Source organism: Pocillopora damicornis, chromosome 1 (genome assembly GCF_964200805.1).
Source record: "Pocillopora damicornis chromosome 1, jaPocDami1.2, whole genome shotgun sequence".
NCBI lineage: Eukaryota > Metazoa > Cnidaria > Anthozoa > Scleractinia > Pocilloporidae > Pocillopora > Pocillopora damicornis.
This window is the reverse complement of record NC_142670.1, coordinates 35,875,631-35,889,227: the sequence shown is the minus strand read 5'-3', so window position 1 is coordinate 35,889,227 and position 13,597 is coordinate 35,875,631.

The following is a 13,597-nucleotide window of genomic DNA, read 5'->3' as shown; positions in this document are numbered from 1 at the left end:
TCTGACTTTAGCGACACAGTCTAATTATTATAAAGCCTTGAATGCCACTAATTGTCCCTGAAATTATCTGTTTACGTTCTATTGTCTTCCTTTTAAAATGTCAACAGGATTAAAACTAAGAAGAATAGTCCTTACTTTTTACTTTACATATATTTTAGTTTAATATTGGGGACGTATGAAACAGGTCTATAAAAAGTCAGAAGACAAACTATGTGCCTCCACTTATGAAAGTTAAGTGCAGGAACTGTATATGCCAGAAATTTCTTATTTTTTAATGTTCTAATATCCTAACAAAGTCATATTCTACAAGAACCGATGTCTTCTTTTCCGTTTTTTTACATAAAGAAACCTAAGGTAGCATTACGAATAATAATATGGCTCAAAACTAATTGAAACTTGTTGGTTTTTTTTTAATTTTTAAGCACTGAGAACAACTGAGTGCTTAACACATTGTAAAGCTGGAAAAGTGAGATAACATCTCTTCGCAAGAAGGTTCAACTTGAATGTTAGAATAAATTTGTGACTTGCATAAGTTAAATTCGACCTGACCAGTTGTCTTATTTTGTGTTGCTTCATTGATGGTCTATTGTTTATTTTTCTTTACCTAACAAACGTATACTTTATAACAGATTTAAAATCAAGCGCAACAAGAAGAAACTTTCTCCTCTGAAGGCATTCTTTACAAACTGAAGAAAGAGTCCGAACTTACAGGTAGTACAGCTTGGTATTGTTACTGAATATGCCTGATGGTAATTCCTTCAACTGATTGTTTCTTATATTCCTGCCAAGAATAGATACAGGGTGGTGTTTCACGATGTATTCAACAATTACGTTGAATTGAAGGGTGTATCCGGTAATGCTGTATTTCCTTGCATGCTTTGATATGATATCTATCTTGCCCTGTGCGAGATGGATCTTAGGCATTCTTTACAAAAAGAAGAAAGGGTCCTAACTTACAGGGCGGACAGCTTGGTATTGTTACTGAATATGCCTGATGGTAATTCCTTCAACTGGTTTTTGCTAATATCCCTGCCGAGAATTGGTAGAGGGTGGTGTTCATTACCATGTATTCGATAATTACATTAAATCAAAGGGTGCATCCGGTAATGCTGTACTTTCGTGTGAGCTTTGATAGGGGGGCTCAAACAAATCTATGTGATCATTTCTTTTCTATCAGCTATGAATATAGCCTATTTTGTGCTTAACCAGAACTGTAAGTGAGCTCGTTCCATTTTCACGTTAAGTATTTTTTCTTTATTTTTGGAGACTGTGCCTTAATTCTTAGATTAGGAGCTCTATGTAAACCCAGAGCCTGAAGGAGGGGGAGGGAGCATTGGTTGAATACCCATTAACACTAAAAAAGCAGGGCTGGGGGGGGGGATTTCGCATTATCTAGCGGGGAGGCCCCCCAAATTAAAAAGAATTTATCGGGTAATTATTATTGTTCGGGTGAAAGTGGTGCTTCGAAGGATTGTGTTCGGAACCAATTCCAACGTTTCGATAAGTCCGGCGGAGGTTATCCTAAGGGTCGAGTAAAGAAACATTGTCAATCGACAACAATCCTTCGCAGGACTAACCCCATCCGGACGATCAGGCCACAAGATCATACGTCAGTCCGTGTCACTGACACAGTGACTGAAGTAATGAGTTCAGGTACACATCAGGTGTTCATGTAAAGGTTGGGCGAAGCTAGTCAGGATTTTTGGGAGCTAGAAAGACTCAACATTACAACCGCAGATTACTCGGTGAAGAGTCCTTCACTGTTACTCAAATTCCTATCAAGAATCATTACAAACGTGTCTGGCACAAATAACAAATAGTCCTGGCTTACAGCCACTCCAGCTGGGTATAATTACTGAAGATTCCTTGGGGCAAGTCCTTCAGCTTGTTGTTGCTTAAGTGCCTATCAAGATAACGTTAGAACGTGTAAAGTACATGCTGAGTACAACCGTTACGATAAGAATGACACCTGAACGTCTAATCTTTTCATTGTCAAAACCATAAGGAAATTTATAAAGAAAACAACTAATAAATGACTAATATCTTATCTTGAATCATAGGTTACTCTTGTCAGCCTAATGATCCATCACCGCCTGATATTTTGTCACTTTCTGAAGAGTAGGGATATTGAAAGTGATGATACTCTATTTGAGTGGAACGATAGCCCATCGCCGGGAACTTCATCAATAGTTTTCGTAGTTTCTTAGTTTCACTGTATCTATTTTTGATCTCTGGCTAGAGAGAATGTCTTTCCCCAAAACAAAATACATTGATCTGGCCAGGGCTTAAATCCGAACCTGTCAATCTGGAGTCAAACACTCTCACCAGTTGGTCACTAAACCTTGCAATGTTAAGAGCAGTGTTAGCAATTGGCCCATGCGGTGCTTCTTATGATTGACCTTCTTTTACTTCCTTTGGTATTAAGCAACTGTTTTATGGTTCAAATCTCATTGATCGACTAATTTATTCCTTATCTTTAGCCTTGGCATCAAGATAGTTATATTGATTTCTGGCTAGTTATTACACCAGTGAAAGTGAAAAAGTAGCACAAACTAAACTTGTCACAACGTCAACAGATAAACCAAACTGAGCTGATAAGTTTTTTTATTATAGAACGTTTACAGCTCTGCGTGCTGCAACCTTTGTTGAAATTGAGAGTTAAAACTTAAAATGAGTTTAGATTCTTCGTTAGCGTGGCTTGAGAACTAATTGCACTCTTTGATCAACCCGACAAAGGAAATCCTTCATTTCCCACTTTTTTATTAAACTACACGCTGAGTGTTAAATTCGCACGTTTCAGGACGTACGCGTTACTAGTTTTAAGAGAGGATCAAGTAAAGAGACTGAATCCCACATGTAAGCCTTATTCTTGAACTTATCTCTGTTAAATTATTTTAGGATCAAACCCTTCCTTGTAGATCCTAGGAGGATATAGCCAATCCAGCATAGAAAATTGTGCACATTAAGAATTTCCACGACTCGACTACCTGTTATGGTACATTTTACGTTGTCCTGGGGTTATCCTAATCGATTTGAGTCTTGCCATAACATGAAAGTAATTCCTTTGAGAATAAGGTCCAAGATAGCATGAGAGGAATTCCTCTAAGAATAGGGCTTTTGGTGGAGAAGCAGTCCTCTGGGTCAACCTTTTCTTGGTGTTTATAACTGTTTAATTACACTCACAATTTTGACATGACAAGCGGAAATTTCCATGAAATTGAGTTAAAGCTTTTTCCATTACAATTCACACTAACAATAGTTTTGTGGAAGACGCCACATTCGCAAGGGTCTGGGCACTCTAAAATGAGGCAAGAAATGATTGGCCGTTAAAATTCGTTAACAAAGGCTTCAAATTTGAAAGAGTTAAGTCAGTTGTTCTGGCAACGAAGAATATTTCATTTTGATAGAACATTACTGTAAAATCACAATTACCAAGATTACATGAACACTTCAGAGTTACGATGTAAATTAACTGATCATGAATCAAAGATGAAAACTGGATTGAAAACACGCACTTCAGGTACACTGTATGCAGGCGCCAAAATCGACAAACTGTGGCATAGTAACTTCACTTGAAATAGAAACAAGTCTAAGCGTACAAATGTGAATTTCCTTTGGTTATCATCATATACGCCTTTCCCTTCACCAGATAACTATCATACCAATAATTAAAATTCAAACCTAAAAACAAGATACAAGTTAAATTAAAGGGATATAGAAAAATTAATTTTGAAAGGTTAAATAAGATCCAACTACCAAAGTAGCTTAAACGTTTTTGGGTGGTTAGAATTTTGAGCAAATGAAAAAGTACAGGTTTAGATAATCCAATTATGTAAAGTACTGATATACTTCAACAAAACAATAATACCTCACCTTCAATTCTGAGGCTGATGTCTCTTCTTAATACCTCTCCATCTCTTCTTACCTCGCAGCTGTAATTCACGTTGTTTTCTGAAGTTACTTTAAGCTGAAATGTTATGCTGGTACTATTTTGAACAGCGACACCATCTTTTCTCCACACAATGTATGGAGCCGGCGCGCCTTTCACTGGGCACCACAGGTAAGAGGTTCTGTTCAAAAATACATACTGCGTCTTTGGAGCTTGATCCAACGTAGGATTGACTATATTAGATTTCAAAGAAAAAAGGAAAGTAATTGTTGGAATTATTATGGTGCATGTATGCAGAAAATCTTAGAGACAGTTCGGGAGAATAACTCATTATACATGCACGTCAGAAAATATTCTGATTCTGACACAATTCAGTGTTCAGGCCAAAGTAACATACGGATTCTATTTGTATTCTTCCCCTTCCTCTGTCTCCGCCTGTCTGTTTGTGGATTTAAGGATATGATAGACCTTCGAGTGCCAACTTTTTATTCTGTTATGTTTTAAATTTTTTTTCATGTCAAACTAAGCATTATTGATTTCACTATAATTTCCAAGAGCATTATGGTGAAATACTGGAATGCGGGCGAAAATCTCTGTTATCGGTCTGCGTTTAAAACTAGCATGTGAATGGAGAAAGATTAAAAAGGAAAAGAGTCCATAGGTGAAAGTAAAAAAGAAGCCTGGCTTCCAGCAAAAGACGTAAAGAAATTCGTTGCGAAATGGCGAAATAATCCACCAAAATGGATAAAGCCTTGTAGTTTTGGCAATTTTCGCTGCTCGCACTCGATCAGCAACCGTTCATTTTTGCTGCGGCGTGCTTAGGTCGCTTTTTAAGTTGAAAAAAAAAGAAAAAAAATTCAATCAAAATTGCCGTTCAGCAGAATTGAACTTAAGGCCTGTAACGGGTTACTGTTAAGTAGTTACCGCAAATCCTGTTTTTGCTAGGAACCTCCTAAGGCTCTGCAGGACGTTTCTATGATTTTATAAGGGGTTGGCATTTTAAGTTTTTCCGAGTTTTGACATAACTTGACATGTGGTCATCCAATGGCGTGAATTGCTGTAAAAACCTGAGAAGCATAAATTAATCTACGTCGTTTGCACGTAAAGGTGCATTTCTTTGAAGAGTCAATAGGGTATTGAAACTTTACTCATTGCCTTGTAATTTGGTATGAAGAGTCCCAAGATATCAACCTAAACGACCGTGTGTGGGAATTGCGTCTTTCAAAATGGATCTCCGCGATGGCCTCAGACGTAATGTAGATCGGTGAAGTTTTGATCGGTAAACTTGACAGTAATAGACCGCGGAGATCTACCGTATCATTAACTTGGTAGTTATTAGGCGAGGTAACAATTGCTCAATACAATTTGATCCACAATTTGACCTACAAATATGACGCTATCGACGTTGTTCATCCTAGCAGTATGCAGGACGCGTGTCATATAAACTTTATAATAGACCTCGCTCACGGTAGAGTCTCTGTGGCTCAGTGGTAGAGCATCGAAGCCTAGGGTCTGAGGTTTGATTCCTCATGGAGACTCAGAGTTTTTTCTTCGTCCTACGCTCGAGACCAGACAAAAAACGTATTTTTCTATCTCTTTACCAAACTCAAAACTTACCAACTCTCTTACTCTATTAACGAAAAATCTAGTTGTTTCTGGAATTTACAATTAGTAATATATATATATATATATATATATATATATATATATAGGTATATATTGATTTATTGAAAGAAACATCATGCCTGTTTCATTGATGGATCTGGCAGTATAGAATACGTCGAAGTCATAGAGATCTGTTCGGATAAATTTCAACCACATGTATCGGCCACTGGATCGCACTACTCCAGTTCCGTAATCTCCACAGAATTCACCAAGAAGATTGGTTGACTGATTACTGCCATCACGAATTTCAAGATTTAATCCCCATATGCATAGTCCTGGAATCTTGCTGCGTATTGTAAAGTTTAGTTCCACATAATTTCCCCGTGGAACTGAGAGGAATTTTTTTCCGTCAAACTCGTGGACTCGTTGCCAATCTTGTGCTCGTGCTTGCTTATCATACTTAAACAAACCTGCAATAACTGTAACGAGTCAATTAGTCTGGTTGCAACAAAAACAATTCATAGTTATTATGAAGAAATTGTAAATGGTACATTAAGACCAAGAAAAAGACAGTGGCTTGCAAAAAAACTGACCTCTATCTTGCAAGAACAATTACTCTATATATTAGAGTTTAAAACATTCAACAAATCCTAAATAAAAATATACTTTTATACTCCGCACAGGAGAGAGTGAAGTAGTACCGAAAAGTCGACCTCTGCTCCAGCTGGGACAAAACGAATGACAATTTTAAACATTCGAGTTAAATTAAATCTTAAAAAATCCATATATTGCCCCGCAGAGGTTATCCTAGCTTGACAGAAACAAAAACTAAATGAAGAAATAAGCACAGACGTTCTGTGAAGTAACTAGCTCAATAACACAACATAAATTGTCGGTCGGGGCTAGGGCTCACCAAGTTTGAAAGTTTTTTTATAGCCACTGCACCAAAGAGTCTCCGATTCCAAATGGAAAACGTGCTGGCGATTTAGAATTAAGACTGTAAATCTAGTTTCCTTGTGAAAAAAAGTGTATCGAGGATAGAGAAAAGTTGGTTTATTACTGGTTTTGAAATACATTTCATCGCAATTATTTTATTGAATTTTAACATGAGTTAATTTTATCGAGCTTGAAGAAATTGAAATCTCATAAAAATTAGTGCACGAGCAGAATATGCAGGAAATCGTTATTTCAACTTGAGATGGGACAATCTTGGATAATTTGTAACAAAGAATGCGCCCCATTTCACGTGAATAGTTTTTAAACTTAAAAGTTGCATGATATACTCATATTCAAGAGATAAGGATCTCTTGCTCATCTTTCAACAGATGCCATCTTCGTTCATCCTCTAACTCTTCAATGCCCTCCTTCGACGAATATCCCACTCATTAACTCTATTCCCTTCCCAGTGGCGCCCATCCCACCCATGGGGCCCCTCCCTCTGAATTAGAAAAAAAAATTAAAAAGCTTAAAATTTTTAGATAATGGTTGTAAACAGCTAGGGCGCTTACAGAAAACAAGGATGAAACTCCACTTGGCCATTGAAGATACCATCACAATGTTGTGTGCTCTAGAAGTAAAGTTGATATGCTTAATTTTCCTTATTCACTGAGTAAGCCAACATAGATTTAATAAAGTAAATGGTTTGAACCCAGGAGTATCAGTAGTTCGTATGGTGTGATCGTCCGGGTGAGTGTAGTTCTGAAAAGAACTGTTGTTGGTGAACCTTATCATAATTCTTGTCTTTTATTTTTTTAATAACCTCAGATACACGTGCGAAATTTTGTAGAGCGGATAATCATTCTTCTTTTCCTTCCTTAACCAAACTATCTCGGAAAAGAGGCCGATCAAAGTATCTCGATAAGTTCCTATTATAACGTTTAAATTTCGCAGTCCATCAACATGCACCCAAAATGGATCAGTCTTTCAATTCTCGCTTACAGACGACTTAACAACCCAATCAAATAAGAAATGGGAATTATAATGTCATCACTGAGCTTAGTTAGTATTCAGTTACGAGATGAATCGTTGATAAACTCATTGCTAATTCATGGCGACTGATAACAATATTCCATACTATATTTGGCGCTTTTCATCCCCTAAACAAGAAATTTAAAGGTGATTTCTTGTTCCTTTTGAAACGCTGAGCAAAATCCCCACCGTTGCGAAAAGTTAATATTATGTTCATGCATTTTTAATGTAAAGAAGAAAGAGAGTATAAATTTTTAAATTTTCCTTCCTACAAAAAAAATGCTTCTTTTTTCCCCTTGTGGAGTTCTCCAACCTCTTCAGCAAGAATGTTGATGATACATTTAGAGTTTTGGAGGAAATAAATTGAAATCCTCGCGCTGTGAATAGTTATCCTTTTATCCATCACTCAGCTGATAATTTTACAAGCTTCCTGCTTCTTGTTTGTGCTCTGATGTCATTTGAATTTTTCATTTGATCGAGTTGATTGTTTTCCAAAATTCTAAACACCATTGTTCTTGACAATGTAATGATGTTGGTGGAGGGAAATGAGATTTCAATGAATTAATCTAGAGCATAACTTAGAAATACTATGGTTAAAACTGAAAGGAATCGAGTTGATTTTACAGTAGAAAATACTTTAAACATATTAGAAACTATATTGCGGTAAAGCAGGTAGCATATTCATAAACAAGATCGACATCTCTACAGACTGTATACATGCAGTTAATGCAAAAGAAAGGCTCGCCGCCTCTAGATAGAAAGTGATCGTAGGATAACTAGGTTTTTCCATTGTTTTAAAATTTATCTGTAATTCAAAAACCGTAACTATTCGTTCTTTTTGGCAAGAAAACGGTCATCGCTTTTTAAACAACTGATGTTTCAATATCTATATAAATATACTAATTATCTTTTGTATAATTCATGGTGCGAAAGTCACGAAAAACTATTTAAAAGTGTTTTTCAATCTTTTGATGAAGAAAAGCCAGAAAAATGTTAGGTTTGCAATTTTGTGGTCTAAGCGGCCTCGTTCTTCTCGAAAGCAATCTGCATAAGTATCCACACAAATTGGAGATAGAAGAAGAAATTGCGCTTTTTACACGGCACATCATCGGAGAACATATAGAGAAATAAGATTATTTATATCACGTAAAAAGAATAATTAATTCCGCATATATTTTCGTTTTCCTTTGTTGTTTTTCATTTTCTTATCGAAACATAGATTTTTGAACAAAGCTTTTAAGACGACTCGGCAAAGTGGAAGAGTAACTCTGTGAATGTAACTGTTGATCGTTTATAAACTGACTGCTTCGTGTCTTTACTCTCAGATGGCATTTGACTTTCAAATTTACGTTTTAACATCTGACAAGGAATATGTTTTCCTTTCGGTAAAATTCGCGTCTGCATTGTAAAATACCATTACAAAACATAACACTCCTGTTTATTATTCCGAGGATAATACTACTATTCGTGTCTGTCAAAGAATTTGGACTCTTTTCGCTGTTGATCAATTTTCCTAAACTCTAAACATCGTTCTTCTTGAAAATTTACCGTTAATGGTGAGGAGAAACTTGATTCTGAGAAATTATATGAAGTGTTGTGAAAAAACAATTATGTTTCACTTTTTCGTGTGCTTTGTTTCTCAGAAAATGCAGGAAATGCACCGATAACGATAACATAAAAATCACAAAAACAGAGAAAGAAACTAAAATGATCGAATTAAAGAACTATAGGTCCGGGAGCTAGAATAGTTTAGAATAAATATTGTGGTAACAAACAGAACAAAAATAATTTCATCGAAAAGATCGTCACCTGTCGACGTCTCGGAAGTTAATATCCTAGTTAACAAAACTGCTCTCTACTTTCAAATCTAACTTTTGTACCGTAAAGTGAGCTAGACAGATGAATTAAAATTTTATGAGGTAAGAACAGAAAGAAACGAAGCGAAACGAAGCTCTCATGTTTAGGACGTGAATGTTGACTGTCCCTTTACTCTGTAAGAATCTGATCGCATTTATCCGCATAAGCAGATAATTAATTCACACAAAGATAAAGGTTTTTAAGGCTGTTTTAATTGTTGTTTTCAATAACTTGAGAGTTTTAAACAGACAAAAATTTCCATCACGTAATTTTCCAAGTCCACGTTCACCTCAAAAGAGAAATTCAAATAAGGTCTACTTGGCTCTCTTTTTTTTTCTCCCTTTGCTCTTTGAGCAGTTTTAATAACTAATTCATTTAATATTGCCATGAACTGAATGAACCGACTTAATTATGACTATTCATCGGCGACCAACGCTTTTTTTCCTTCTTCAGCCAAAATATCTCGGAAAAGAGGCCATTTAAAGTATCTCGATAAGTTCATATTTTCAGGTTTGATTACGTAGTTCATCGACATGCATCCAAACTGGATCAGATCAGTTTCTCAATTCTCGCTAACAGACCACTTAACAATGCATTAAAATAAGAAATAGGAATTCTAATGTGATCACTGAGCTTAGTTAGAATTCAGTTAAGAGATGAATCATTGATAAACTTATTGCTAATTCATGGCGACCGATAAAAATATTCCATACTATATTTGGCGCTTTTCATCCTCTAAACAAGAAATATAAAGGTGATTTTTACTCCTTTGGAAAAGCTGAACAAAATCCCGACCGTTGCGCAAAGTAAATATTATGTTCATGCATTTTTAATGTAAAGAAGAAAGAGAGTATAAATTTTTAAATTTTCCTTCCTACAAAGAAAGTGCTTTTTTTTTTCCCCTTGTGGAGTTCTCCAACCTCTTCAGCAAGAATGTTGATGATACATTTAGAGTTTTGGAGGAAATAAATTGAAATCCTCGCGCTGTGAATAGTTATCCTTTTATCCATCACTCAGCTGATAATTTTACAAGCTTCCTGCTTCTTGTTTGTGTTCTGATGTCATTTGAATTTTTCATTTGATCGAGTCGATTGTTTTCCAAAATTCTAAACACCATTTTTCTTGACAATATAACGATGTTGGTAGAGGGAAATGAGATTTCGATGATTGAATGAAGTGTTATCATGAATTTTTAAATGAGTTTTACTCATTTTGTCGTGTACTGGTTTTGACAGGGCGTAAAATGCACATCTAAAGCATAACTCACAGATACTATGGTTATAAACTGAAAGGAATAGAGTTGATTTTGCAATGGAAAAATATTTTAGACATATTAGAAACTATATTGTAGTAAAGGACGTAGCATATTCATCAACAGGATCGACATCTGTACTGTGCAATAAAAAGGAAGGTTCGCCACCTTTAGATAAAAAGAGCTCGTAATAGAATAACTAGGTTCTTCATTGTTCTAAAATTTACCTTAAATTCTAAAACCGTTACTATTCGTTCTTTTTGGCAAGAGAACGGCTACTGCCCTTTAAACAACAGATGTTTCAATATCTATATAAATATACTAGTTATATTTTGCATAATTTATGGTGCGAATGTCGCGAGAAACTATTCAAAAGTGTTTTTTAATCTTTAGATGAAGAAAAGCCACAGAAATGTTAGGTTTTCGATTTTATGGTTTAACCGGTCCGTTCTTATCAAAGTAAATCTGTTCAATATCAACATATATTGACGATAGAAGGAGAAATTGCGCTTTTATCACTCTACTGCAAAAATTGGTAGACAGTACATCATCAAAGAACTGACAGGAAAAAAGATCTGTATGCGTTGCGCGCTTTCTATATCAATTAAAAGAATAATTAATTCAGCAATTTTTTTCAATCTCTCATCAGGACAGATTTTTGAACAAGGCTTCTGGAAAGATTCCACAAAATCGACGAGTTGTAAATTTTTTTTTCTAAAGATTATGTCCGATACTCTGTGAATATAACTGTCTACCGTTCACAAACTGACTTCTTCGTGTCTTTTTCCTCAGGTGCCATTTGACTTTCAAATTAACGTTTGAACAACTTACAAGGAATATGTTACCCTTTCAGTAAAATTCGAATCTCCATTGTAAAATACGATTACAAAACATACACTCTTGTTTATTATTTCGAGGATAATACTACTATTTGTGTTTTTCGAAGAATTTAGACTCTTTTCTATGTCGATCAACTACTCGATTAATTTGTTTAACTTTTTTCGTGTCCTTCGTTTCTCAAAAAAGGCGGAAATGCACCTAACGATAACATAAAAATCACAAAAATAGAGAAAACAAACTAAAATGATCGAATTACAGAACTTCAGAAGCTAGAATAGTTTAGGATAAATATTGTGGTAACAAACATAACAAAAATTATGTCATCGAAAGGATCGCCATCTGTCAACATCTAGGAAGCTTATATCCTATCAACAAAAAAATTCTCTCTACTTTCAAATCTAACTTTTGTACCGTATAGTGAGCGAGAGAGATGAATTAAACTATTATGAAATAAGAACAGAAAGAAACGAAACTCTTATGTTTAGTACCTGAATGCTGATTTCCCTTTACTCTGTAAGAATCTGATCGCGTTTATCCGCATAAGCAGAAGATAATTAATTCACACAGAGGTATAGGCTTTTACAGCTGTTTTCATTGTTGTTTTTAATAAATTGAGAGTTTTAGATAGACAAAAATTTCTATCATGTCTACCTCAAAAGAGAACTGAAATAAGGTCTATTTCTTTTCGTTTTTCTTTCTTTTCGCTTTTCTCTTTGGGCAGTTTTAAAAATTAATTTATATAATGTTGCAATGAACTGAATAAACTGACTAAATTATATGACTAACGTGACTATTCATCGGCAACCAACGCTTTTATTATTTCATAACAGTATTTGACTTTCAAATCCAAATTATGCCAAATTTTTTACCCTAAATACATTTTTTTAATTTTCATGAACACTGACTTACTTTTTTGAACCGAGCATCCAAAACTACGGATCTCATCTCAAAAGTATTTTCATTTTCTTCTTTTATCAACTTCTCGAAAACGAAGCTTATTTCCGCGATGTAATGTCCCTGGATTGAAAATGACCCGTCAGTGGAAAGATAAATATGTTATTTACCGACTGGGAGGTTCTTAGAGTTTAAATCTCCGTTTGAGGGCAGGATTTTCAAGTTTTCACCACAAGGACCTTCCTCAGCCGGTTGATAGTTTACCATCACTTTCTCTTTTTTCCTCAGTTCGTGAAGGGGGGGGGGGGGGGGGGCGGTATTTTACAATTTTGTGATCTGATCGGTTCTAGGAGCGGGAAGTCCCGCTTCTTCCCTTACCGTCCCCCCCTCCTCCCACACACCCACACACGCTCACAGCGGGTGATATCCGTCAGGTGACGAGTTGTGTTATATGTAGATATCCATTTTTTGCCAGCGGGGGACAGCGTCTTTAAAGCCTTTCGCAAAGATCACTACTACTAGGGTTGACCTTACAATGACTTATGTGAACTTTTACTCCTCAAATCATTTTCGTTGTTTGGTTTCCAAACAAATTTGTTATCGCAAATATATCATTGATTGGGTTATAACTCTTGACACGCGGTCTAAACACCATAGGTATATTTCACTCCTTTGCAAAATTACTTGGAAAGGTATTTATTGGCATTTTAATTAATAATTCTCACGTTCAGTCATTTAATGCCTGGATTCTCCTAATTTTTTCGGTGAACAAAATTTAAGCATAGTTATGAGTTCTTCTAAACTAAACTTTCGGTAAGTTCTTTCAATTGGGGCTTCCACATCAGAAACCGAAAGAATTCAGGGAGCGAAAGCTGAATTAAATCCCCTCGTTTCTTGTAAAGTTATCTCTTCAGTTAACCATGGGAAGAGAGATAACATGTAGAAGCGCCATTACGGCGAGAAAACGAATAAATTCTACTAACTGTGACTTTCCATGTCATTTCGTGAATAGCATTACCTTTGAATAATCGTAAATAGAGGCGGACAATACTTTTCGATAGATCATTTGACTGGTTCTTAAGAAAATGTAGAGTAATCTTCGCTCCATCCTGTCAACCAATCAAATCTAAATTAAAAGCTAGTCGCGAATTGGTCAGTCGCGTTTGCCCGCGCTTCAGGCAATGTACTTTAACCCTTTAACTCCCTGAAGTGATTACCAAGTAACTTCTCCCTGTAGTATCCATATATTATACAGCAAACAGGTAATGAGAACACTCAGACTCATCAGGTAC